This window comes from Fringilla coelebs (assembly GCF_963513975.1).
Source record: "Fringilla coelebs genome assembly, contig: SCAFFOLD_38, whole genome shotgun sequence".
In the NCBI taxonomy this organism is placed as follows: Eukaryota; Metazoa; Chordata; class Aves; order Passeriformes; family Fringillidae; genus Fringilla; species Fringilla coelebs.
Genome location: NW_028167583.1, coordinates 1,630,880 through 1,657,460, shown reverse-complemented (window position 1 = coordinate 1,657,460; position 26,581 = coordinate 1,630,880). Strand labels below are relative to the sequence as shown.

The 26,581-nt window shown below is 52.2% G+C and overlaps 1 long non-coding RNA gene across 1 annotated transcript in view; it reads right to left on the bottom strand.

The window, feature by feature from the left end:
* Nucleotides 1–14,796: 14,796 nt before the first annotated feature.
* Nucleotides 14,797–26,581, bottom strand: part of LOC311165771 — a 276,507-nt gene continuing 264,722 nt past the window's right edge. Inside the window, exons 2-3 of the long non-coding RNA XR_014616959.1 lie at nucleotides 15,287–15,352; nucleotides 14,797–15,133 (exon numbers count right to left, since the gene is read on the bottom strand). This is a non-coding gene — a long non-coding RNA (uncharacterized lncRNA). The remainder of the gene's footprint in view (nucleotides 15,134–15,286; nucleotides 15,353–26,581) is intronic.

Here is a 26,581-nt window from a genome sequence, read left to right as displayed (position 1 = left end):
ACAGAGAGTCCCTTTCCTGCCCCTGGCAATGACTTGAGGCGGGAGTGAATGTAATGACAGGGCCATGGTCAGACCCTCATGTTCTTCAATCCCTCACCATGTCATTGGCAGGGGCAGGAAAAGCATGAATCATGGGGAACATGGATCATGGGGAAAATGGATCACCAGGGCTCTTCCCAACATGGGACCTCCAATGGGGGATAAAGCTGGAGCAGTGAACGAAGCTCCTCCTGTAATTGGGGCAGTGGAAGGGCTTCCCTTACCGCTGTCTCCATTGGTGTCTGGTCAAGGCAGAACTCTCGCTGGAGCTCATCCCACATTTCCTACATTCGTCAGGCCTCTCCCCAGTGTGGATACACCGGTGCCTGATAAGGGTGGGGTTTTGCTTGAAGCCCTTCCCACACGCAGGGCAGTGGAAGGGCCTCTGCTCAGTGTGAATGTGCTCATGCAGGAGGAGACTGGAGCTGGTCTGAAACCTCTTCTGACATTGGGTGCACTCATAGGGCCTCTCTCTGTTGTGGATGAGCCGGTGCCTGAAGAGGTGGGAGTTGTGCTTGAAGCCCTTGACGCAGTCAGGGCAGGGGAAGGACCTCTCCTCAGTGCAGATGCGTTGGTGGCTGATGAGGTTGGAGTTGTAGCTGAAGCCCTTCCCACACTCCCTACACTCACCGGGCCATTCCCTGGTGTGGATCATCTGGTGGCAAAACAGGTCAGAGCTCTGCTTGAAGTTCTTCCCACACTCCAAGCATTTGTAGGGGGTCTCTTCCATGAGGTTCTGCCATGGGGATTTTTCCTCCCTGGTCTCCATACTTAGTTCCTTCTCTGGTGGAGGAAGGAAAAGGAGAGGATGGGATTTGCCTCCATGCCAGAGGGAATGGAAAGGACATCCCCTCAGTGCATCCCCAGCAGGACGGCATTTGCGCTGGGGTTGTCCTGCAGCTGGGGACCATGCTGGGCTGGGAGATGGAGCAGGAGAGAGGGGGAAAGGGGCACTGACTTCCTCCTCACCTGCCTGGGTGTCCAGGGGCATTGTGTTAGTTTGAAAAGACAGTGTCTGCAAAGGAAGGCAGGAGCCTCCCTTGAAATAGAAAATGTTAACCCCCTCCCTTGGAATTATAATTTTCAAAAGAAGGGCTGTCAAGTAAAAGCTATGGGAATAGGAATCACAGTTCTTTAGTAGGAAAATTAAAAATAGAAATGCAGTAATACTAAAAAACTACTTACACAGTCAGAATACAACCTGACATGCTGTGGGTCAGTGTGTTGGTAGCACTCCCGTTAAATGGTGGCTGCTGTCCTCCTGCAGTGACAGATGTGGATTTGTTGGAGCAATGATCCTGTAGAAGGGTGGAGTTTTACTCTGAAGGTCCAGCGGTGGTGACGATGGGCCTGGTCTTCCTCTGGGAAGCAGTGGAGCTGAAAGCTGCTTTGCTGAGAATCCTGTGGGAGAAGGCTGTCTCTGCTGTTCAGATTCTCAGCTTATATCCAGTTAGGAATGCTTGGCTCCTCCCTCTGGGCGGAGCACCTCACAATGGGATGATGGAATTTTTATCAGTCCTGCAGTGACATTCAATGGCCCATTCACAGAAGATATCTCCCCAGAGGGAGGATTCACTGTGGAAGAGATAAAGTAAACTGCTCAATTAACACAAGATATCTGCCCCACCTTTAACAGATGGTAATTGTATACACACCCAGCTAAACCTGAGACACTGTTCCAGCCTTGGAAACCAGGATTTGGTACCAGGATTTTACAGGGAATGCAACCCTGACTGAAGGTAGAGATAGAATCTCCAGAGCCTGCAGCCAGAAATGGAGAGTTGTGTGATAATCATTTCAACATCTTCTCTTTTGGAATTATTTACTAGGGATTTTTTGCTCTTTCTAATACTTTTGTAATTTTTTGCAAATTTGCATTATCGAAATTACACTGTTCCTAAAGTAAAGTTTGTGTCTGTGTCTTTTGTACTGACCCTGCCCACCAGTGAAACAGGGCCCCATCCTGCCTAAGTGTTACCTGAGAAGACCAAAACCCTCACTCCAAATGTCCCTCCTTCCTCTTTGTTCTCCCCACATTATACACTGATCATGATGTCCTATGGTCTGGGGTATCCCCGGGGTCAGTTGGGGTCACCTGTCCTGGCTGTGTCCCCTCCCAACCTCCCCCACAGCCCCAGGCCCTCCGCAAATTGGCCGGACGAGGGGCAGGACAGGCCTTGGCTCAGTGCGAGCTCAGCAAGAACAAAACCATCTCTGCGTGCTCAGCCCTGTGCTCGGCACCGGCCCCCGCATTTCCTCCACTCCCAGCCCGGATCCCCCTTTCCCACCCCTCTGCCCCACGGTCGCCGCAGCACCGGCTGCTGGCTGGGGGGAGCCCCCGATCGGCCCCAGGGGTGGGCAGGGGGCTCGGGGACCCCCCTGGTACGGATCCGTCGGCCCGGCCCGAGCCCCAAATTCAGCTCCGGGGGCCGCTGGGCTCCGCGGGTCCGCCTGGCAAGTGGTGAGTCATCGGCGAGAAAAGCTCTGGTTGGCTGAAAATTGTTCAGCAGGTTCTCTGATTGGCTGGAATTGTGAAATGCGCTGTGCCCTGCGGGTGCCCCTGGGAGCTGCAGTGTCCGGACCAGAGACTTTTCCTCTTTCTTTCTCTCTCTTCCTATGAGAACTTTTAACGATTTCTTTCTCTCCCTATGAGAACTTTTCCTGATTTCTTTCCCTCCATCTGAGATATTTTTCCTGTTTCTTTCTCCCCCAGTGATCTCCTTCCTATTTCTTTCTGTCCCTCTGAGACCTCTTCCCGATTTATTTCTCTCCCTTTATCTTCCCCATTTCTTGTTCAGTTCAAGCCAAGTTCGAGCAGATCCACAGGTTGCATTCCCACGCTCTCATTTGCACCTTCACTGGGGCAGAGGCATCTCTCCCTCGTGAGATCGTAACCCATGGGCAGGGTCCTTCCCACCCCAATCGTTCCAGGATTCTGTCGGGGACTCGCTTCCATTTTCTCCCTCCCTCTGGTTCCAGCCAGAAATGTGCTGGAAAATGCCCAGCAAAGCCACCTTTGCTGCGTGTTCTGGGAACCCACAGAGCTGCTAGACCCCATCCCCTGGCCCTGCACAGCTCCTTGGGAGGCGTGGCAGGAGCAGCACCCTGGTAGCCCCAGAAATGCCCCTCTGGGATCCATGGCACACACTACCAGGCGCTGGAATTCCAGTTCCCAGCCAGGAAAAGATGTTCCTGCCCTGGAAGGCAAAGCTCTCAAGAAAGACCCAAAAGCCAAGTGGAGCAAGATCTTACAGTGATATTTCACTGCCAGGCTTCATAACTTCACCCATTGTTGTTGTAGCTCCTAGACTGGGAATTAAATCAGGGCAGGGTCATTGGTGGGAGCTGCCCTGGGTCAGGGGAGTCCCTGAAAGAGAAACAGAGCAGGCAGAGAAATGCAGGAGAGAAAGGAGGACACAAACATAACCAGCTGAGAAGGTGGCACTCTGAAAACAGAACTAAAACTGACTGAAAATGAATGCAACAGAAAGAAATAATTTTGTAACTTTATTTCCTATCAAAACACAATTTCCTCCCTTTCTCACAAACCTCCTCCCGGTGTCATTCAGCAGGACTGTCAGAAAGTTTTTTGTTCTGAGTCGATGTTCCAGGTTGCATCCATAAGGAAACAGGGAATGGGGATTTTCCTGCTCCTGGGGAGTTTGACATCCTCAGCTGAGGAGAGGAGAAAGCACGAGAAGAAAAGGGCAGCTGGGCTTCATCCTTCCACAGGAATGAGGGAGGGGGAAATCTCTCATCCCTTCTGCAGCTGCTCCCACAGGGATGTGAGGGCTGATCCCAGAGCCCCAAGGGTCAGAGTCAGGACTGCCCTCAGGGAATGCTCGCCTGGTACTGAGGGGAAGGGTGGGAGCACCTGGATCTTGGAGCACCCAGCTGCCTCCCGTGTTTGGAGGTGCCTGAGGAGGGCAGGGACGATTCCAGGGACATCCTGCAGTGACATCCCCTCAGTCCTGCTCTGGGTGAGCTCAGTCCCAAGGCTTACCCTGATCCTGGTCTCAATCTCCCTCCATGTTTAGACACACTCATAGTTCTGTATTTAATCCCATCCCAGTGCTAGACCTGTCTAGCTCCAGACCCAATTCCAACCCCAGCCCTAAAGCCTTAACTCCAATCCCAGCTCAAATTCAAATCTCAGCCCCAACTCCAACCCCAGCCACAGTTCCAGCCCCTTCCTAGATCCTCAGACCCTAACCAAATCCCAGGTTTTTCCCTTCCGGGAATTTCGGGATGTCTCTGTCCCTCTGACCCCATGATCTTTGGGTGGGGTCACACCAGGGCTGAGAGGGACAGGGGACCCCCCCCCCCAGCCTCCCCAGGTGTGAGAAGGTCGGAGAGTCCCCCAGCCCCGAGCACCCTCAGCGGTGAGAGGGACACAGAGCCCCTGGTCCCCAGCCCTGCACAGGCATTCCCTGAGGCCAGAGGGATGGAGACCCCCCGAGCATCCCCCAGGGTGAGGGGACAGAGACCCCCGAGCATCCCCTGGGCTGAGGGGGACAGAGGCTGCCCAAGCACCCCCCGGCACAGGGGTGAGAGGGAGGGAGACCCCCCCAGGCATTCCCTTTGGTGATAACAATGGAGAACCCCTGGGGACTGGCCTAGAGTGAGAGGGGCAGGGACACACGCTGGGAAATGGCCTGCAGTGACAGGGAAACCCTCTCCAAGCCCCTCCCAGGCATTCACCAGGGCCAGATGCACAGAGACCCCTCGAGCATCCCCTGGGCACTGGATAAAATAAACTTGGCAGAAATCAAACTTAACCCTACATAAAATACTTTGATGAATACTTGATTTTCCTACAAGTCATATGTGATGAAGATGTGAACAAATCCCAAATATGAATAAACTAACAATAGAAGGAATTCTGTGGCAATTCCAAGTTCAATCGGTTCTTGCACAGCTCCAGCTCAGCTGCTGGAGGGTTCCAATAAAAGAAAACTGGAAATTTGTCCCAATACAGATTATTAAAAGGGGAAGCTCTGTGTAGCTGTCACAAAGGTGTCAGGGACAAAGAGAATAATTATTCTCACATTTAGCAAAGCCCCCAAGCCTGTGAATTCGGGACTCACTCAGGAATTTAGCTACTTGAGCTGGGCTTCTTATGGGACTTTTAGCAGCCTTGTGTTTCTCAACTTGGGCTGAATGAACCTTGTCAGTCTTGCTGCTAACATTTGCTCTCTTACCTTTAGTGATTTTAACAAACTTTTCAAGAAAGGACAACAAAATATTTTCTTTACACTGGCTACCCACGACAGCAACTTTCCTCATCAGTTCTCCCATAAGTTACTCAGAGGAAGCTGTGTCCAAGTTTCCAAGAGTTCCTCCAAAAAGAACCACAACCTCTTCAGAGGAGGGAACCATGCTGTTGTCCAAGGCACTTGGGGTCAGAGAACAGTGCCTAAACTCACTGTGCCAAAATAATGTTGCAATCTGGTTAAGAAAATTGCTCTGCCCAAATTAAGGTATTAATGAGACCAAATCCAATGTGGATTTTATTGAACAGTAAATCTGAGGTAGAGAGAGATATGGAAAGAAAAGAAAAGAGGGGAGAGCAAGGAAGTGAAAGGGACAGAGACCTCCTCTGGGGCAGGGCAAGTGTGACATTGTCCCTTGTGTATGTGGCCTTCCTGGGGTGAGGGTTTTACACCTGAGCCAGTCCAGTCTGGGTAAAGGGGGGTGGTGTTCACCCCCCTGAGCAGGGATTACCCCACTGTTTCAGGTTGCAATGTAAGATGTAACAAAAAGCATGTTTTCCATCACCATCTTCAAAAACTGCTATAAACAGGCCGAGCAGTGTTCTTTATCTCTTCCATGACTCACCCCTGATAACGCCCTCCAGGGGCTATCTTCTGTGAATGGGCCATTGAGTGTCACTGCAGGGCTGATAAAATTACATCCTCCCATTGTGGGATGCTCCATCCAGGGGGAGGATCCAAGCATTCCTACCTGGATATAATCTGAGGCTGCAACACAAGGAGCACCTTGCCTACTGGATTCCCAGAGGACAAGAGCTCCATAACCACCGCTGGACTTTCAGAGGAAGACCAGACCCTTCTACAGGATCACTGCTTTGACAGAATCACATTCATCACTCCAACAGGACTGCAGCCACCATTTCATGGGACTGCTGCGACCACCCTGACCAACAAGGTGTCAGGTTATATCCTGACTCTGTCAGCTTAAGGCAGTGTTTCTGTATCATTGCCTTGATCTTAATTTTCTTATTGAATTGTGGTTCTGGTTTAGGTTTTCCCCCTGGTTTGCCTTCAATCCAGTATAAAACTCAATGTACTCATCTCTTGTTTTCTTCCCAAAGCAGGATAGCCCATACCCAAACCTTCGCCAGATGGAGGAAGAGGCTGCGATGAAGAGGAAGATGCCCCAGGACACCCAAGCAAGTGAGGAAAAAATCAGGTCCCCTTTCCCCCTCTCTCCTGCTCCATCTCCCAGACCAGCATGGCCCTCGGCTGCAGGACAACCCTGGTGCCAATGTTGTCCTGTCAGGGATGCACTAGGGGGATCTCCTTCCCCTTCCCTCTGGCATGGAGGAAAATCCCATCCTCTCCTTGTCCTTCCTCCCCCAGACAAGGAGCTGAGGATGGTGATCGGGGAGAACAAATCCCCACAGCTGAACCTCGTGGAAGAAGTTTTGAGTGACTCCATGGCACAGGAATCCAACGGGGAGGAAAATCCCCAGAGATCCTGCAGGAGGAGGGGGTCCAAAGTAAGCCCTGGGTGCTCTGAGGATGAAAGACCCACCCTGGGCCAGGAAGGTGGACAGAGCTTCAGCCGGAGCTCAAAGCTGATGGTCCATGAGCAGCTTCCTGATGTGGAGAAGCCGTACAAGTGTTTGGAGTGTGGGAAGAGCATCAGCAAGAGCAACCACCTGCTCAGCCACCAGATGATCCACACTGGGGAATGGCCCTACGAGTGTGGGGAGTGTGGGAAGGGCTTCGTCTACAGATCCACCCTTGTGATCCACCAACGCATCCACATGGGGGAGAGGCCTTACGAGTGTACTGAGTGTAAGAAGAGGTTTCAGACAAGCTCCCATCTTCTCCAGCACCAGCAAATTCACGCAGAGGAGAGGCCCTTCGGCTGTCCTGACTGCGGGAAGGGCTTCAAGCAAAACTCCAACCTTGTCAGGCACCAGCGCATCCACACTGGGGAGAGGCCTTATGAGTGTCCCCAGTGTGGGAAGAGGTTTCAGACCAGCTCCAATCTCCTCCTGCATGAGCGGATCCACACGGATGAGAGGCCCTTCCGCTGCCCTGACTGTGGGAAGGGCTTCAACCGCAACTCCAACCTCGTCATTCACCGGCGCATCCACACTGGGGAGAGGCCCTACGAGTGTCCCCAGTGTGGGAAAAGCTTCACCCAGAGCTCTCACTTGACCAAACACCAACGGAGGCACCGGTAAGGGAAGCCCTGTCACTGCCCCAACTGCAGGAAGAGCTTCGTGCCCTGCTCCAGCTTCATTCCCCATTGGAGGTCCTACGTTGGGAAGAGCCCTGATGATCCATGGTGCCTGTTATCCATGCTGGGAAAACACCTGTGCCTTTTGTTGCCCCTGCCAATGACATGATGTGGGATTGAAGAACATGAGGGTCTAGCCATGGCCATGACATTACATTCACTGCCACCTCAGGTCATTGCCAGGGACAGAAAAGGGACTCACTCTCTCTCTCTCCCTGAGGAGAAGGGTGCCCTTTCTGGGCAGGGGAAATGCGTTGGCAGGAAGAGCCAGCTGTTGTTTTTTTCCTGTAAATAGTTTTACTTACCCTTCTGTTATCAATATTGTTTCTGTTCCTGTTTGTTGCTTATTTCATTGCTGTTCCAAATAAATTGTTCTTATCCCAGCCCAGGATCTTTGCCTTTTGTTCTTTCCATGGGAGGCGGGAGGGCAGCTGGGGCAGTGCAGTTTTAGAGGGAGCAGGAAATTGGGGAATCCCATTCCTGAACCCTGGCCCATGGAAACCGAGCATCCCAGCTGGTCCCAGCCTGGGTGGCCATGGCAACAGCCTTGGGAGCGGGGCCCTGGCTGGGGCTGTGGGAACCTCTTCACTCTGGTGTCCAGGGACAGGAGTGGAGGGAACGGCTGCAGCTGACTCGGGGCAGGCTGAGGTTGGATCTCAGGAAAAGGTTTTTCCCCAGAGGCTGCTGGGGCCCTGCCCAGGCTCCCGAGGGAAGGGTCCCAGCTCCAGGGCTCTCTGAGCTGCAGCAGCGTTTGGACAGCGCTGCCAGGCCCAGGCTGGCATTGTTGGGGTGTCCTGTGCAGGGCCAGCAGTTGGACTCGAGGATCCTGATGGGTCCCTCCCACCTCAGCCAATTGTGTGGTTCTGGGATCCCATGACCCTGGGGATGGGACTGAAAATGGTTGCCATGGCAACGGGCTCTGTCTGCAGGCCTGAGCTGGTGTCCATGGCAACCACCCCTGGCATGGGGTCTCCATGGAGCTGCCAAGGGACTGAATATAGCAACAGGGTGATGGTTGCCGTGGAAATGCTAAGGATCAGATTTGTCACAGGCCCTCAGAGGGGTTCCATGGGGATTTTCCAAGAGTCTCCAGGCTGTTCAAGAGCTGGAATGTCACAGGCAGAGACAGGGGCTCCATGGTGACCTCCCAGGGCTTTCTGGGGATGGTAAGGAGCCATGTGGTCTGGGGCAGTCACAGCCATTCCATGGTGACATCCCTGGGGACCTTGGGCTGCAAAGGCACCGATCTATCACAGGCACTCACGGGGGCTCCACGGTGACATCCCAGGAGTCCCCAGGCTGCCCAAGAGCCAGGATGTCCCAGACACTCACAGGAGTTCCTGTCATGGGCACAGTGGGAGCTTCAAGCAAATGCTTTTTTTCTTTTTTGGAGAAACTCCTGCTGAGACGTGATGTGGAGAAATGATATCCAACAACCACCATGGATCCTCAAACCCCTGCAAGACCCCATGACTTCTAAAATTTCTTCTAAAAGGGAAGATTGGTAACTCCAAAATTTTTCAAAGGTGTAAAAGATCAGACAGATGGAATTGAACTTTAAAGCAATTTGACCCACAGGATTAATGATAGAATACCACATATATTTACATAAATACAGCTGTGATTGATTCTGATCATGATTAGACAGGAAGATCCTAACCAGTCTTATTTACTCCACAGTACAGGAGCTATAACAATTATTAGAATATTCTGCTCTAGGAAGCAATTTTGAAGTGAACAGGGCCTTGCTGCAGTTGTTGGAGCCCATTGCAGGCAGAGCCTCCTGCTCCAGCAGGAACTGCCTTTCCTGTGCCATGAGCAGGGCAGGTCCCGCTGCAGGAAAAGCCCCAGGCCAGCCCCAGCACAGGGAAGGCCTCGGGCACAAGGGCAGAGTGCCGTGCTGGCAGCTGTGCCAGGGAGAGCCTGGGGCACCAAAGGTACCTTGGCAGCAGCAGCTGCTTGCAGGGCATGGCCAGAAGCCTCCCTTGGCAACCCGGCCTGGTGGCCACCACTGCAGAGCTGCTGCCTCAGGGCTCCTTTCTGGCTGGGCTCTGAAAAGCCACTTGTGCTCCAGGAGCCTGACTGGGAAGCAATTGGCCCCAGCACCTTGGAGACAAGATATTAATGACAAAACTCTTCATGGCAGCAGAGACAAGGCAGGGGCAGAGGAAAGGGGAGAGCCAGGCCCAGGGAACAGGGCTACCATGGTGATGGCTGTGAGGTCACTGCCCCTGCAGCAGCCTGGCTGCCCTCAGCAGACATTCTGGCCAGAAGTGTTGTGAGGGCACCAGCACATCAGAGAGCCCACATTACAGGAATTCCATCCTTGGGGAGGGGAGGGGGTTTGACTGGGTCAGGTTGCACAAAACTCCTGATCTTGGAGCATTCCTGGGATTGGGCATCCACTTCTCTGGAAGAGAACAGTTGCAGGTTTTCCACTTTCATAATTGTAAAATATTTCCTCTTTCTGACAAATGTAATTTCACCCTCATTCACTTTGGAGATACTGACCCTTGTTCTGTCATGGAAAGATTTAGGAGAAAATAATTTTGACCACTATTCTTCCATTTTCACAGATCTTGAAAAGGAAACAAAAATCTCCCAGGCAAGGGTTTGGAGGCCACATCACAGAACCAGCAGGGATGGGCTGAGGGCTCTGGGGTCAGTGGTGTGGAGACTGAGGACAGAACAGGAGTAGCCTGGGAGGGATTGACAGGTGGGAGGGATTCAGAGAGGCTGGAGCTTTTCTTAATTGCATAAATCAGCCAGAGAAAGAAATAATGGCACCAAGGGCAGCTGAGGAGGCCCAGACTGGACATAAGGAGAAAAGAATTTCTCTCCCAGGGCAGGGCTGTGGTGCAACACGTCCCCCAGCAGGAGCCTGGAGCAGCCCAAGGCTTTGTGTGGGCAGGCAGAGGCAGGCAGGAGGCAGAGCTGTCAGCAAAGGAAGGGGCCAGCCAGGTGGGGCAGCCGGGGGATGACGGCAGCCTGCAGGGACAGACGCCAGGGCAGGGAAACCGTAGGACAGCCTGGGCTGCACAGGGCACAGGGATGGGCAGCAGCTGCAAGGCCCTGACAGAGCCAACTCCTGCAGCACTTTGGCCATGGCTGCTGGCCCTGGGACCACGAGGGGACACGAGGTGACCCTATAGCCCTGGGGCCTCATTTCCTCCTTGTCCCTGCTCAGCAGCCTGGCAGGGGCTGCCCCATAGTCCTGCCCTTGGCATTGCCCATCCCCACATCCCAGTGCACATCCCAGGAAGAGCCCTGAGCAATGAGGGAGGGACAGGATCTGCCTGGCCAGGGGCTGGGGCTCAGGCCTTGGCCCTTTGCATTCCTGAAACACATCCAGATTTGCTCAGCACCAGAGAAACCTTTCCCTTGCTTGTCCCCACCTGTCAACACTGCCTCCAGTGTTCTGCTCTAGGTGGAACCAGGGGACACTTTCTCAGTCCTGTCCTTCACAGGGATCTCTTTAAAGTACAAGAAACACAAAGTGGGTTTCAATCTCACTTTGAGTGCTTGAGAAGTTCTTTGAGCACACTCTGAGGGACTGGGTCTGATGCAAAGAGCAGCAGAGCCCCAGAGGGTCATTACAGTCCTGGTGCTGTGTCTGTGCTGCTGAGCTGGGCTGGGCTCCTGGCCCAGAGGCAGCTCCTGGCAAGGGCAGTGCTGCAGAGAGACAGCTCTGGCCAGGAGCAGCTCCTGTGCACAGCCCAGCAGGGCTGGGGCACTGCCAGGGCATCTCAGGGACACCAGCAGGGCACAGACAGAGCTCACAGGGGCTCAGCACTGGCAGGGGCTGTGGGACATCCCTGAGGGGGCTGTGTCACAGCAGCACTGTTGAGAGCTTTTTGCAGGACAATGGACATACACAACATATGCACAGTCCAGATTTCATAGATACTGAGTAAGGTCACCATGCCCTTGAAGGACACGAAAGGAGAAGAACACGCTCAAAAGCAGACAGTTCAGGATGCAAAGGCAGACAAGAAAACTGCAGTGAGATGCATGAAGAAGGAAGGTTTACTAAAATGAACCAAAATATTAAAATGCGTGCGTACAAAGGATTTAAGCAATCATGTATTAGCTTGACACGTGAACAATTGCGAATAGTATAAAAATGGCTTGCTTTATGTAATAAATTGGCTTCACTTGATCATATTGATCATGGCGTGATGTCCCGGTAATGACCCTCCGCACGGCACCTCTGTGGCTGTGTCACAGAGCCACAGAGCAGGTGGGATGTCAGAAAGGGGCTGTGTGACAGCACAGACTGGGCTGTATGACATCACTGAGGGGGCTGTGACATCGCAGAGCTAGCTGTGACATCACAGAAGGCGGCTCTATGACACCACATAGCAGCTGAAAAACATCACATGGAGGTGGTGTGACCAGAGTGGTTGTGTGACATCAGAGAAGGCTGTATGAAATCACCAGTAGCCAGTGATATCACAGGGGCTGTGTGACATCACAGGGGGCTGTGTGACATCATAGGGGCTGTGTGAGGCCACTGGGGAGGTCATTTCACCCTGCCTCCCCCTGTCACAGCTCCCCCACAACAGTCCAACACTGCTTGTTCACTCTCCTGTGAAAATGTAAAAAGTTTAATAAAGGACTATGGGAGACCAGGACCAGGGAGCAAAGGTTATTACTACTGGGTGCATCTTGGCACTCAGCCAGGAGCACGCTGTTACCTTCAGAATCCCACTGAAATACCTTTTCCCTTACATCAGCCTGTTGGATATCCATAGACCCTCATGCATAGCAAACTTTTCCCCAAACTAGTTCACATGTTCCAAGAACTGTTTAGCATGGTTCCTCCTTGGATCTGCCTTTTAAGAGCATGCTGATTCCTTGCTTGTGGTTTTAGTCCATTCTTATCACCTCCAGTTACTGCGCCTTGGTCCACTCTGCCTTCAGACAATGAGTGAGGATAGTTGGCAGATCTGTACAGGTGTCCTCATCCTGTGTGCATTGGATGTTATCCCATCCAAGGAGGCATTTTAACAAGCAGCTATTTCTCTGAGCTTAATTAACATCAGAAATAAAAACTATATCTTTACAACAAAGTTACTTTAACACCACACATTTAAAATCTATTTTAATATGTGTGAAAAGGCAATATTACAATATGTATCCATAACAATAAACCTCTCACTGAGTGATGGTAGATGTCACTCCCATAGCCCAGTCCCAGTACTGGGCATTTTGCTCCCCTTACTGGGAACTCCCCTCCCTGTAAGCTTTTTACCCCCATGTTTTTGAGGTCACTATTGTAATATTGGCTTTTCACAGATATTAAATTATTGGCTTTTCACAGATATTGGCTTTTCACAGATATTAAAATATTGGCTTTTCACAGATATTAAAATGAATTTTATATCTGTGGTGTTAAAATAACTTTGTTATTGTCTTGGTTTGAAAAGCCAGATGCCTCCTAAGGAAGGCAGGAGCCTCCCATGGAATGGAAAATGAAAACCCCCTCCCTCTGAATTGTTATAATTTTAAAATTAAGGGCTCTCAGGCAAAGATATGGGAATAGGAATAACAGTTCTTTTTTTAGGAAAAAATAAAAATACAAATGCAGTAGAATCCAGTAGAGAAGGAAGCGGCTCCCCTGGAAATCCGGTGGGAAAAGGCGGCTCCTCTGGGAATCCAGTGGGAAAAGGGCTGATCTTCTGGGATTGCAAGGGAGAAGAATGCTGCTTCTCTGGAAATCCAGTAGGAAAAGGCTGCCTGCAGTGTTCCAAACCTGAGATTCTATCCAGGTAGGAATGCTTGGCTCCTCCCACTGGGCAGAGCATCTCCCAATGAGATGATGACGTTTTATCAGCCAGGCAGTGACACTCAATGGCCCATTAACAGCAGATAATTAATAATTATTAGCCTATTATCAGAAGATAACTTCGGGAGGGAGGATGGGCTGCGGACGAGATAAAGAAAACTGCCCAATGACCAGAAGATAACTGCCCCACCTCTGACAGATGGCAAACAGAACACACACTTATCTTGCAATCTAGGACCTGTCCACACTGCCTGCCCCCATTCTCCAGAGTTCATAGTGTCCAGGGAGGCTGCAGCTGCCGGTGCCAGGAACAAACGAGACAAGTGTTGGTTTAAGAAAGCTCCAGAATCCATTTGTGACCCCCAAAAGACAGGGCAAAGGCAGGGCCGTGGGGTTTTTATAGGGTATCCCAGGGCTAGAGTTAGAGTTTGGGTCAGGGGAGGAGATCTTAGCAACACAAGAAGGGTGAGATCAAATTCCTGCCTCTTAGCAACATGGGTACTCCACACAAAATATGTCCCCAAATCCTAAATTCCCCCTCCAACATCTGGGAAATGGTGGGACTTAAGACATCTTTGAACAATTTCCTTCATTTAACCCTGTTTGTGCTGTTTTTAAGGGATAAAGATGAAGCAGAAGAAAATTAAGGCAAACCAAAAGGAGAAGCAGCCAGCTGTGTTCCCAACATGGATCACAGGGAATGTGGGGCACCAGGGCTGTGGCCAATGTGGGGCATCCAGCGGGGGATGGAGCTGGAGCAGCGCACGAAGCTCTTCCCGCACTCGAGGCACTCACAGGGCTTCCCTCACCAGTGCCTCCGTTGGTGTTGGGTCAAGTGAGAGCGCTGTGAGAAGCTCTTCCCACACTGGGGACACTCGTAGGGCCTCTCCCCGGTGTGGATGTGCCGGTGCCTGACGAGGTTGGAGTTGTCCCTGAATCCCTTCCCACAGTCGGGGCACTGGAAAGGCCTCTCCTCTGTGTGAATCTGATAGTGCCTTAGGAGATGTGAGCTGGTCTTAAACCTCTTCCTGCATTTATCACACTCGTAGGGCCTCTCCCCAGTGTGGATCTTTTGGTGGTCGGTCAGGGCAGAACGCTTCCTGCAGCTCTTCCCACATTCCCCACACTCGTGGGGCCGTTCCCCAGTGTGGGTCCTTTGGTGCTGGATCAGGTTGGAGCTCTGGCTGAAGCTCTTCCCACACTCCTCACACTGATAGGGCCGTTCCCCAGCGTGGGTCCTTTGGTGCTCAATCAGGTGGGAGCTCTGGCTGAAGCTCTTCCCACACTCCTCACACTCGTGGGGCCTCTCCCCAGTGTGGATGCGCTGGTGAGTGACAAGACTGGAGTTGTGCCTGAAGCCCTGCCCGCAGTCAGGGCAGAGGAAGGGCCTCTCCTCTGTGTGCGTGCGCAGGTGCTGCAGGAGATGGGAGCTGTTCTGAAACCTCTTCCTGCACTGATCACACTCGTAAGGCCGTTCCCCAGTGTGGATCCTCTGGTGCCTGATCAGCTGGGAGCTCCACCTGAAGCTCTTCCCACACTCCAAGCACTTGTGGGGCTTCTCCCCATCACGGAGCTGCTCATGGAGCACCAGCTTTGAGCTCTGGCTCGATCTCCGGCCGCCTTCCCGGCCCAGGCTGGGTCTTTCCCCCTCAGATCCCCGTGATCTGCGTTTGCAGCCCCTCCTCGTACGGGATCTCCGGGGCTTTTCCTCCCTGTTGGGTTCCTGTGCTGTGGAGCTGCTCAAAACGGCCTCTTCCGCCAGGTTCTGCCTTGGGGATTTGTCCTCCCTGCTCTCCATGCTCAGCTCCTGCTCTGGGGGAGGAAGGACAACGACAGGATGGGATTTGCCTCCGTGCCACAGGAAAAGGGAAGGAGATCCCCCAGGGCTGTCCTGCAGCCAGGGGCCGTGCTGGGCTGGGAGATGGAGCAGCACAGGGGAGAACAGGGCACTGACTTCCTCCTCACCTGTCTCAGTGTCCCAGGGCATCTTCCTCTTCCTCACAGCCTCCCAGAGGTTGGGAATGGGAAATCCTGGTTTGGAGAAAACAAGGGATGAGCACATTAAGTTTGAAGGTCTCTCTGCCTGACTCCATCTCTACAAGTCACCGGCCATCTGGGCTACAGAAAAACCTTCCCAACACCAAGATTCAGCCCTGAAAAACCTCCCAGGAGTTCCCCATTCCTGGTCCCTCCCCTCTGTTGTTTGGGGGGTTCCCCCCTTTCCCAGGTGCTTGGGGTCACCCTTGGATTAGGAGTCCCCCTTCTCTTCGGTGCCTGCGTTCTCCAGGCTGCTGGCAGTCCCAGCAATCCCAAAGGTTCCCCCTCTTCGCTCTCCCCATTTTGGGATGCCAGGGCTGTTTGGGCTCCCGGGGTCCCTTCTCCCCTCATTCTCTGCCCTGAGCTGCAGGGGCTTGTGTTGGTTTGGAAAGACAGGTGCCTGCTAAAGGAGACAAGAGCCTCCCCTGAAATGGAGAATGCAAACCCTCCCCACCCCTCCGAATTGCTATGAATTTTAAATAAGGGGCTCTCAGGCAAAAAATATGGGAGCAGGAAATAACAGTTCTTTAATAGGGGAGGAAAAAAAATAAAAGGATAAAATAAAATGATAAAATACACTAGAACAACACTGTCAGAGTCAGAACTCTACCTGATACCCTGCTGGTCAGGGTGTTGGTAGCAGTCCAGTTGGAAAAGGGGCTGCAGTCCTCCTGGAGTGTCAGGTGTAGTTCTGTTGGAGCAGGGAGTCCTGTAGGAAAGGGGTGTATTCTTCCTCCACAGATCCGTGGAAGTAGAAGCAGCTGCTGTTCCTCTGGGGAGTCCAGTGGAGAAAGCACTGGCTGGCGTGTCAGAATCTTCCAGGTTATATCTGCATGGCACTGCTTGGCTCCTCCCTCTGGGTGGAGCATCTCACAATGGGATGGTATAGTTCTTATCAGTCATGTGGTGACATTCAGTAACCTCTTATCAGCAGATGTTCCCTGCTGAGGGACCTTGATTATGATCACTCAGGAAGAGAGATAAGGAGAATTACCCACTTGACACCAGACAACTGCCATACAGATGGCAATAGAATACATCTTGCCTTGCAATCTGGAACAGACACTGAGAGGTCTCATGGAAGCAAGGAGCCATTGTGACGCTGTGAGTTCCCATGGAAGCAAGGGACTAGTGTAAAACATCCAGGCCTTGTGGAACCAAGGGACCCTTATGATCCAGGGGAACCAAATCAAACCAAGGGGCTATTTTGAAACTCTGACCTCATGGAACAAATGGGCCATTGTGGCATTGTGCAGTCCCATGGAAACAAGGAAACCGTTTTGATACTGCAAGGTCTCATGGAAGCAAGGGGCCATTGTGCTACTGTGGAGCCAAGGAGACCATTGTTACATCACTGGGCCTCATGGAAACAAAGATCTGTTGTGATCCTGCAGGGACTCATGGAACCAAGGGGATATTGTGATGCTGCAGGGTCCCAAGGATCCAAGAACATGGAACAAGTCTGGCGGGCTGGGCCTACTGGGGGCTGCCTGACTGGTCCAGCTGACCTTGGCATGTTGAGGGTCACTTCTCATCACCCCTGGAGTCCTGTGCATAGAAACCCTGGAGTCCTGTGCATTCCTTCCTGTGGGAAAGAACTGTCTTCCTCCTCCAGGGGTTCATGGCAGAAATTGGGATTCCTCCTCCAAATTTGATGATATCCAAGGATTATTCCCATATGAAACCTGCCAGGACAGACAGCTCTGGCTGGCCTTGGCCTCTTGGGGGCCACCTCTCATCTGCCCTCAAAACAGTGTGGGCTGTGCTTTTCTTCCCATGGAAAAAAATCATGTTTCAAGTCCAGGCGTCCATGGCCAAAACTGAGAATCAGCCTCCAAAATTCCTTATATCCAAGGACACCTATCAGACAAAAGCTGCCAGGATTGTCCAGGTTCCCTTGGATTCCTCAGGGCCAGCTCTCATCTGCCTTCAAAACACTGGGGTTCTGCACTTTCCTTCCTATGGAAAAGAACTGTCCTTCCTGTCCAGATGCCCACAGACAAAAGTGGGGTTTGGCCTCCTAAGTTCTGTCTATCCAAGGATTCTTCCCTGACAACAGGTCTGGCTGGCCTTGACCTCCTTGAGGCTGCCTCTAATCAGCCTTTGAAACACTGGGGCTCTGCCCTTTTCTTCCTATGGAGAACTGTCATTCCAATCCAGGAACCCATTGCTGAAATGGAATTCCACCCCCAAAACGCCCCATATATCCAAAGGTTGCTTTCAGACAAAAGCTGCAAGGACAGACAGATGTGGCTTGCCTTGGCCTCTGGTGACTGCCTCTCATCTGCCTTTAAACCCTGGGGTTCTGTGGTTTCCTTCCTGTAGAAAAGAACTGTCTGCCTTGTCCAGGTGCTTTGAGCACACTTTGAAGGACTGAGTCTGATGCAAAGAGCACCAAAGCCCCAGAGGGTGATTACAGTCCTTGTGCTGTGTCTGTGCTGCTGAGCTGGGCTGGGCTCCTGGCCCAGAGGCAGCTCCTGGCAAGGGCAGCGCTGCAGAGAGACAGCTCTGGCCAGGAGCAGCTCCTGTGCACAGCCCAGCAGGGCTGGGGCACTGCCAGGGCACCTCAGGGACACCAGCAGGGCACAGACAGAGCTCACAAGGGCTCAGCACTGGCAGGGGCTGTGGCATGTCCCAGAGGGGGCTGTGTCACAGCAGCACCTCTGTGGCTGTGTCATAGAGGCACAGAGCAGCTGTGATGTCAGCAAGGGGCTGCGTGACAGCACAGAGTGGGCTGTGTGAGGTCACAGGTTGGTTATGACTTCACAGAGTTTGTTGTGTGAGGACACTGAGCAGCTGCAGCACCACAAAGGAGATTCTCTGACATCACAGAACAGGCTGTTAGGTCAAACTGTGTGCTGTGACATTACAGAGTGGCAGTATGACATCACAGAGAGGGTTTTTGTGACATAACAGAGGGGGTTGTGACATCACACAGCTGTCTCTGACATCATAGAGTGGGGTGTGAGGCCAGACAGCAGATCCTGCCACCATAGAGGGTGGCCCTGTGAAATTAGAGGGTGGGTGGTGACATCAGTGGGTGGCTGTGTAACATCATAGAGCAGGCTGTGACATCACAGAACAGACAGTGATATCACATGGTGACTTTGTGACATCACAGAGTCTTCTGTGACATCACATTGCAACTGCATGACTGACATTCCAGGGTGAAATCCCAGAGTTGGCTCTGTGACATCACAAGGGTGCTGTGTGAGGTCTCGCAGTGGGCTGTGACATAACAGGAGGCTCTGTGACATCACAGGGGCAATGTGATATCACAGGGGCTGTGTGAGGTCACAGAGATGGCTGTGTGACATCATTGGGGTAGTGTGACATCACAGGTCAGTGTGACATCACAGGGTCAGTGTGACATCACAGTGGCTGTGTGACATCTCAAAGGCTGTGTGAGGTCACTGGGGAGGTCACTCTGCCCTGTCCCCCCTCACAGTTCCCCCCAGTACAGTCCAACACTGCTCGTGCACAGCAGGGTCCCCTGTCCCCCTGGGTCCCCCCGCCCCCAGCGCCGCAGCCTCCCCCAGAGGATGTTCCACGAGATTGACCCCAGAGCCTGACACGGGGACGGGGGGACGGGGCCCTGGGGGTGGGACAGAGGGACAGGGACCCCCGGGAGCATCCCCGTGTTCCCCAGGGCCAGAGCCTGGGCCAGGGCTCCTTCACCCTGTTACGAACGAGGGCTTGAGAGCGCTGAAAAAATCCCCAGCAAGGGATCAGCAAAAACCAGATTTAATATTAAGGGACAGCAGCACAAAATTCCTTGGCAAGAGTCACTCTGCTCCTGGCTGGACACTTCAGGCATTACAGGGAAACAAAGCAACAACAAAACCAAACAGAATCCAGGCAATCAAACCAGAAATGAACTGAGAACTGTCCCTGTGTGTGTGTGTGACACAAGGACAGTGAGTGCAAGGATAAAAGGAATATCGCCTAAAAGCTTAAGAGAGCTCAAACATAAGAGGACTTAACTTATACCTTAACCTTTAATGATACCTTCAACTTCACAATTTAGCAAAGAATAGCAATTAACTGTATTTAACCTAACTTAAAATCTATGACTTTGCAATTTAAAAGAGGAATATAATTTAACAGTATTTAACTCCGCTTTTAACATATATTAAACAACTTAGCAAAAGAACAACTCTTAGCAGCATTTAACTTCACTTAGACCTTGTGATTTAACCTCACTTACAGGCCTGACTCACTCAGCTATCCAAGGCACTCAAACCCCTCAGGGAGCAGCATTTCTGCCACATTTCCCCAGCACAGGCACTCCTGTGTGCACACAGACACCAAGAGTCAGTGCAAGGCACCTGGGAGAAATTCCCCTGAGGGCAGGGAATGCTCACTGCTGATGCTTTGGCATCTCCCCAGCAGGTGAAGGGTTGAGCCTGGAGGAGTGGGGGGATCTGCCCAGGCTCTGTGGTTGTTTGGGATCCCCGAGTGCAGCAAACGGGAGAGTTCCCGGCTGGGAGAGGCCCCACTCAGAGGGAGTCGCTGGCCCAGGAGAGCTCCAAGGGCTCCTTTTGGAGCGCTGTTTGCAGGGCCCCACGAGAGGGGCTTCAGTCCCAGCAATGGTTCATCCTGGCCACACTTGGCATCAGCAGCTTTCTTTGGCAGTGTGAGAACAGGGATGTTGTGCCACGGAGGGAACAGAAACAGCTCCCAGGGCTGCTCCTAAAGGAAGCAGGAGCTGTTTGGGCAGCAGCAGTGCCTGGAGCAGACAGTGTTTGTGATGAGCTGCAGAGGAGCTGAGCCCAGGGGCTTTTGGCCAAGGCCGAGGCCCAAGGAGCATTTCTCAGCTGGCAGGGCGGCGTGAGAAGGGGAGGGGGGAATGCAGCAGCACAGGGCCATGGAACCAAGGGAGCCTTGTGACACTGTGGGGCCCTGTGAGACCAAGGGAGCCTTGTGACACTGTGGGGCCTCATGGAATCATGGAGAGCACTGTGACATTGCTTGGCCTCATGGAACCAAGGGGACTGTACTGATGCTGTGTGGGTCCATGGAATGTAGGGATCATTGTGACACTGAGGGGCCCCATCTAACCAAGGGTCCAATGTGACACTGAGGAGCCTCATGGAACGATGGAGCCTATTGTGGCACTTTGAGGTGTCATGGAACCAAGGGGCCATTTTGACACTGTGAGACTCCATGGAACTAAACGTCCATTGTGACATTGCAAGGCCTCATGGAACCATGCAAACACAATTCAGACATTTCACAGCCTCATGGAACCAAGGGGCCATTGTGACACTGAGGGGCACCATGGAATCACTGAGACCATTGTGACACTATGAGGCCCCATGGGATAAGCAAAGCATTGTGACACTGTGAGGCCTCATGGAACCAGTGAGACCATTGTGACCCTGGGGGTCCCCACAGAACCAAGAGGACCATTGTGATATTGTGGGGTCTGGTGAAACCAAGAGGCCTTTGTGACACTGCAGGGCTGCATGGAACCAAAGGTCCATTGTGACACTGCGGTGCCTCATGTTGTCAGTGGTCCATTGTGACACTGGGGAACAAAAGGAGACCATTGTGACACTGCAGGGCTGCATGGAACCAAAGCTCCAGGGTGACACAGAGTGGGCTCCTGTCATCAATGGTGCATTGTGACACTGTGGAGCCAAAGGAGACCATTGTGACACAGCAAACCCCCAGGGTCCAAAGCTCCATTGTGACATTGCAGGGCTCATGGAACAGAGGAGTCACATGACATTGTGGGGCCTGGGGAACCATGGAGACCATTGTGACACTGAGGGGCCTTATGACACCTGGGGGCCACTGGAACATTGTGGGACCCCATCAAGCCTAGGGGCCAGTGTGACACTGCAGGTCTTCCTGTAATCAAGGGGCCATTGTGACACTGCTGGAACCCATGGAATCAAGTCACCCTTATGACACTGCATGGTCCCGTGGATCCAAGGCACTATTGTGACACTCTGGAGCCCCATAAAACCAAGGGAACACAGAACAGGCCTGGCTGGTTTGGCCTCCCATGGACTGCCTGACTGGTCCAGCTGACCTTGGCATGTTGAGGGTCTCTTCTCATCTGCTGCTGGAACACTGGGGCTCTGTGCTTTCCTTCCCAATGGAAAAGATCTGTCATTCTCCTCCAGGCACCCATAGCCAAAATTCGGATTTCACCTCCAAATTTCCTAATATCCAGGGATGATTCCCATAGGAATATTGCCAGGACAAGTGTGGATGGCAATGGTTTCAAGCGGGTCAGGTCTCATCCATCCCCAAAACCCTGGGGAAGACTTCATGCTCTCCTTCCTATGGAAAGAACTGTCCTGCTTCTCCAGGTGCCCATGGCCAAAACTGGGTTCAACTCCGAAATTTCCAAAATCCAAAGGCTGCTCCCAAACACAATCTTCCTTTGCTGACAAGTCTGGCTGGCCTTGGACTAGTGAGACACTCACCTGCCTTCCAAACATTGGGGTCTGTGCTTTCCTTCCTATGGAAAAGAACTGTCCTTCTCCTCCAGATGCCCATGGCCAGAATTGGGATTTCACCTCCAACACTGCCTTACTGTAAGAGACTGCAGGACACTTAACTAGAAACATTTTGTGTGTGGGGGAGAGGAAGGGGCAGGTTCAGCCCTGCCGTGCCCTGGAACCCCAATCCCCCCAGAGCCTCTATCCCAGCCCAGCAGTGCCTGCCAGTCCCTGGCACAGCACAGGCAATGCTCCACAGCCACCTCTGGAGCCCCCAGCCCAGCTCCTGAGGGACCAAATGAGCCCAAGTCCCACCTGAGGCTCATTTATGCTTTGAGACACTCAAGGTGTTCAGGATACTTAAAGAATTTTCCTTTCCACACTGAGTGTCTGAGAGGTTTTTGTGCCATCCTGGCCACCAATTCTCTCCTCCAAGGAGTCCATGAGGAGCCTGTGTTGGAGAGGGACCTCAGTGGGACCCATGAATGCCTCGAGACACTTTGGGTGTTTCCTCTGACTCTGACTCCTGGAAAGGTTTGTGTAATCTCCTCCCAGGCCCTGAGGTTCAAGGGCTCAGTTCCAAATGCACAGTGAGGCTCATTAGGATCAAGCAAGTCCTGACAAACCACGGCTCTGCCTTGATTTCCCTCTGCTCTAGTGCAGTTCATAAGGAGGGTTTCCTTTTACAGTTATGGAGAAATAGCTCAAAGAGCTTCTAGGAAATATGGATTCTTCTTTTATGGGCATCTTTAATTGCTGTTCTTATAACACAAGAGGTGATTGCAGCATTCAGTGACTGATATTGAAGCAGGGACTCTCCTAAGGAGGTCTGGCCTGCTCAGAGCAGCTGTGCCTTGAGGTCTCACCCAGTGTGGACAATCTCACCTGGGACCTGCTTTGCTTGGAGAACTGGCTGCACACAGCCAAAGAGGAATTTTCCTTCTTTGATTTTTGAAGCCATCTAAAACTCCTGAGTTTCCCCATTGCAAACAGACATCCTCCTCAAGTGTGTGCCAAGCCCAAGGTGCCACCAAGAGCACTCCAGACCTGCCCTGGGCCAGCTGTGAGGGTGGATCATCATCCCAGCCTGCAGTGGGCCATTATAAGGGACTGTTGCCATGGACACTACAGTGACCCCACTGCTGGGTTTGGTTGCCATGGCAACCCCCATCAGTTCAGGTTTCCTTGGAAACCAGCCCAAGGAGCCATTTCTGCAGCCAGGTTCCATGGCCACTTGCCTGCAGAGCTGTTGCTGCCCTGGGCTGCCATGGCAACCCTCAGTACAAAGCTGTGCCAGGGCTGTTCCAGGTACAATTGCAATGACACTCCTTGGTGCCACCAGGTGCCATGGCAACGGCCACAGGGACCCGTTCCTTGGTTTGGTGCCATGGCAACCAATGCCCGGACCCGCTGTGGTGGTTGGTGGCCATGGAAACCTGCCCTGGGCCCCTTGCTCAGGGCTGGTGTCAGTGCCCAGAGCCAGAGGGGATCCCTTGCTGGGGGCTCGTGCCATGGCCACCTGCCCTGTGCCGCGCTGGCCGGGCAGGCACCAGGAACCAGCAGCCAATGCCACTGCCAGGGCCAAAGGCCAGGTCAGCCAGACAGAAAGGGGCAGTGCTGGGCACTGTTTCCATGGCAACCGGCACTGGGGGGTGACACCTGGGTCACCTGTGCTGGCAGTTGCCATGGAAACCCCTGGCAGGCACTGAGGGCACAGACACTGGCACTGAGACACTGCTGGGCCGGTGCTGAGCACAGGGCTGAGCACGCAGAGATGGTTTTGTTCTTGCTGAGCTGCAGCAGAGCCAAGGCCTGTCCTGCCCCTCGTCCAGCCACGCTGGGGAGGGGCTGGGGCTGCGGGGCAGCTTGGCAGGGGACACAGCCAGGACAGGTGACCCCAGCTGAGCCCAGGGATACCCCAGACCATAGGACATCATGCTCAGTGTATGAAGGGGGGGAACAAGGAGGAAGGGAGGAATTTTGGAGGGAGGGGTTTTGCCTTGCCAGGTAACACTTAGGCAAGAGGGGGCCCTGTTTCACCAGTGGGCAGGGTCACTACCAAAGACACAGACACCAATTTAAGGAATTGTATCATTTATATCATGCACAGCTGCAAAGAATTACAAAAGGATAAGCTCAGCAAAGCACATCATCATTAGCAAAGAATTACAAAAGAAGCTCAGCAATCCATCCAGTCATTACTACCAAAGATTGCCTGCAGTGATTAAAGAAAGATCCATCAGCAGTTCCCCTCAGACTTCACCATCACCCAGATCCACACATCAGCTGGGGAAGCCAAGGACTGCAGAGCCACTCCAGACACTGGGAATTCCTGCAGGTGCCTCCACCTTTGCAGCCAAGGAGGCTCCAAGCCCGCTTGGAGAGGACACAGCTTTTACACTGCTAAACAAACAAGCTGACATCACTGCTAGTGTGGGAACATCTGGTTTCATTCTCTTCGTTGGCTTCTCCCAAAGCCTGGCCAGGGCTTAAAGAGGAACCAAGGGAGTTGACATTGATCCTTCAGCCCCAAACAAGGCCAGATGGGGCCTGGTCTGGTTTCTAAATACAGAAAGACAAATCCATGTTTGATCAAGGAACACATACACTGATCATGCTGTTAATAATCCTTCCTTAAGTAGTGGATACAAACATACATTTGGTTGGAAGGTTCATCCAGAGGTGAACTTTGCCTCAGGGCCTGTTCAGGCCTTGGTGCTTTGATCAGTCCTCAGACCTACAATGAACTACAACCTTCATAACAATTCTTTCAAAAACACAGTTTAGATTTACATATTACGCATAAAGGCATCTCCTCTTGTGCTTCAATTAAGTGCTGTTTAATTTCATTACTCTGAGCTATTCACGTTCCTTTTAAAACATGCCTAAATAGTTGCTGCTATTCTCTGCTATTTATCAAATGCCTCTCTTTTCTCGAGACTGTCTCTTTTCAGACAAGTCTCAATACTCCAGCACAAAGCGTCACAACAACTCTAACATGGAATGTCAGAGTGCACACCAAGTGCACACGCTGCAGTGATGACAGGCACTGCCACAAACGCATTTCACAGCAGCCTCCAATTTAGCAGCCCCAAAGGCAATCCCACCAAGAAGAATTTTCTTCTTTCTGCCACTCTTCTGCTGCTCTTTGTGTCAAGGTGATTCCTGACTGTTGGCCTTCAAACCCATCCCTGAGAGCAGTGCAACATTCCTGTCCCATGGCAGCCCAGGCTCCTCCTTGGCCAGCAAGCAGATAATCCAAGGCCATGCGGTTCTGTGCAGTCCCCATTTGTGTTTGTTGGAGCTCACAGGATGTGCTATTGCACATTTTAACAGCATCATTTGCTGCTTCTGCTAATAATCCATTCAGCTGATTCATGCAAACTCCACTGGACGGGGAAGCACACATGGGGCACAGGAGGAACCAGAATCTTTTGCTTTCTGAAAGCCAAGGCACTCCTTGGGGGGAAAATGTTCCCTGGGCCCCAACTCTTCCTTGTGGTTGTGGCTGAAGGACCCGAAATGGTGGCCCTGCAGCCAAGAGTGGTGTGACACTGACACCGACCAGCTCCAGCACCCCAAGTTCTACTGACACTGGCAGGGATGGGAATGCACAGAAATCCTCTCACACTCTGGCCTCTAGAACTAGAACAGGGTTTGGTTTCTCCTGAAGGGAAATCTTAGGGAATCCTGTCCAACTGATCACTGTATTCCTGTGTTTTCTTTAACTGTCCCCTCACTGACAGTGACAAGTCAGAGCCCATGGACAGAGTTCTGGCCACCCCACAGGGTGGGCCCTCCAAGGGAACCCCATTCCTCCCAACTTCAGCTGAGAACACACCCAGAAATTGCTGACATGCAGTACTTTGGCTACCCTGATCTTTACATTTTCATAACTAATCATTCCATTTTGATCACTAACCCCTTGGTCAAACACTAGAGGTGTTTGTGGCAGACAAAGATTCTGGCTGACCATCAAGGTACAACTCACAGACATCAGCAGTACTTTAGTGACACCGTTCTTCATTCTTTTTTCTCAATCTCATTCGAGTTAGGAACAATAATTCTGTTGTCCATGGAGCTGGTGCCTTTTTAATTCCAGAATAATGCCCCCAGGCCCTTTGCTGTTCAGCTTTACCATGTTGTCTGTGCCTAACAAGGCTTGGGGGGCCCTTTCCCCTCTGGCTGGAAGGGGGCTGGGTCCCAGTCCCTGAGGGGCACCCAGGCTCCTGGATGGAATTCCTGTGCAAGTCCCTCAGGGTCACAGCAGCCTTCACATGGAGCCCTAGGGATCAGAGCATTTTCCAAAGGGGCCCTTGGGGCAAACAGGGAGATTTGGTCTGGCAGGATGTGTAAAACAATATCCTGTCAGATCTACTTGTTCTCACACAGAACACTTGGCTGCAGGGATACATTCCCATTGTTCCTGCCCAGGTTTCAGCACTCAGAGTTGTCTTTCCTAGGAGCTGCTCCTTCAGCTGCCTCAGGAGGGCCTTTTGGCCTCAGGACCCACACTCTGGCTCCATTATTAGGAATGTTGGATCCAAACCCTTTATCTCCACAAATGGTGGTGATTGGAGGAGAAGCTCCTTTTTTCACAATGGTTCTTAAAATTGCAATATCAGTAATTGTGCTACGCTGTCACGGGGTTGAACAATCCAATCTTTTTCACTATTTTTTAACAGAATTACTGTCATTTCTCCTTGATATTCTGCATCAATTCCTCCTGCCATGACATGAACACTTTGCAAGGCCAAGCTCCAAGCCA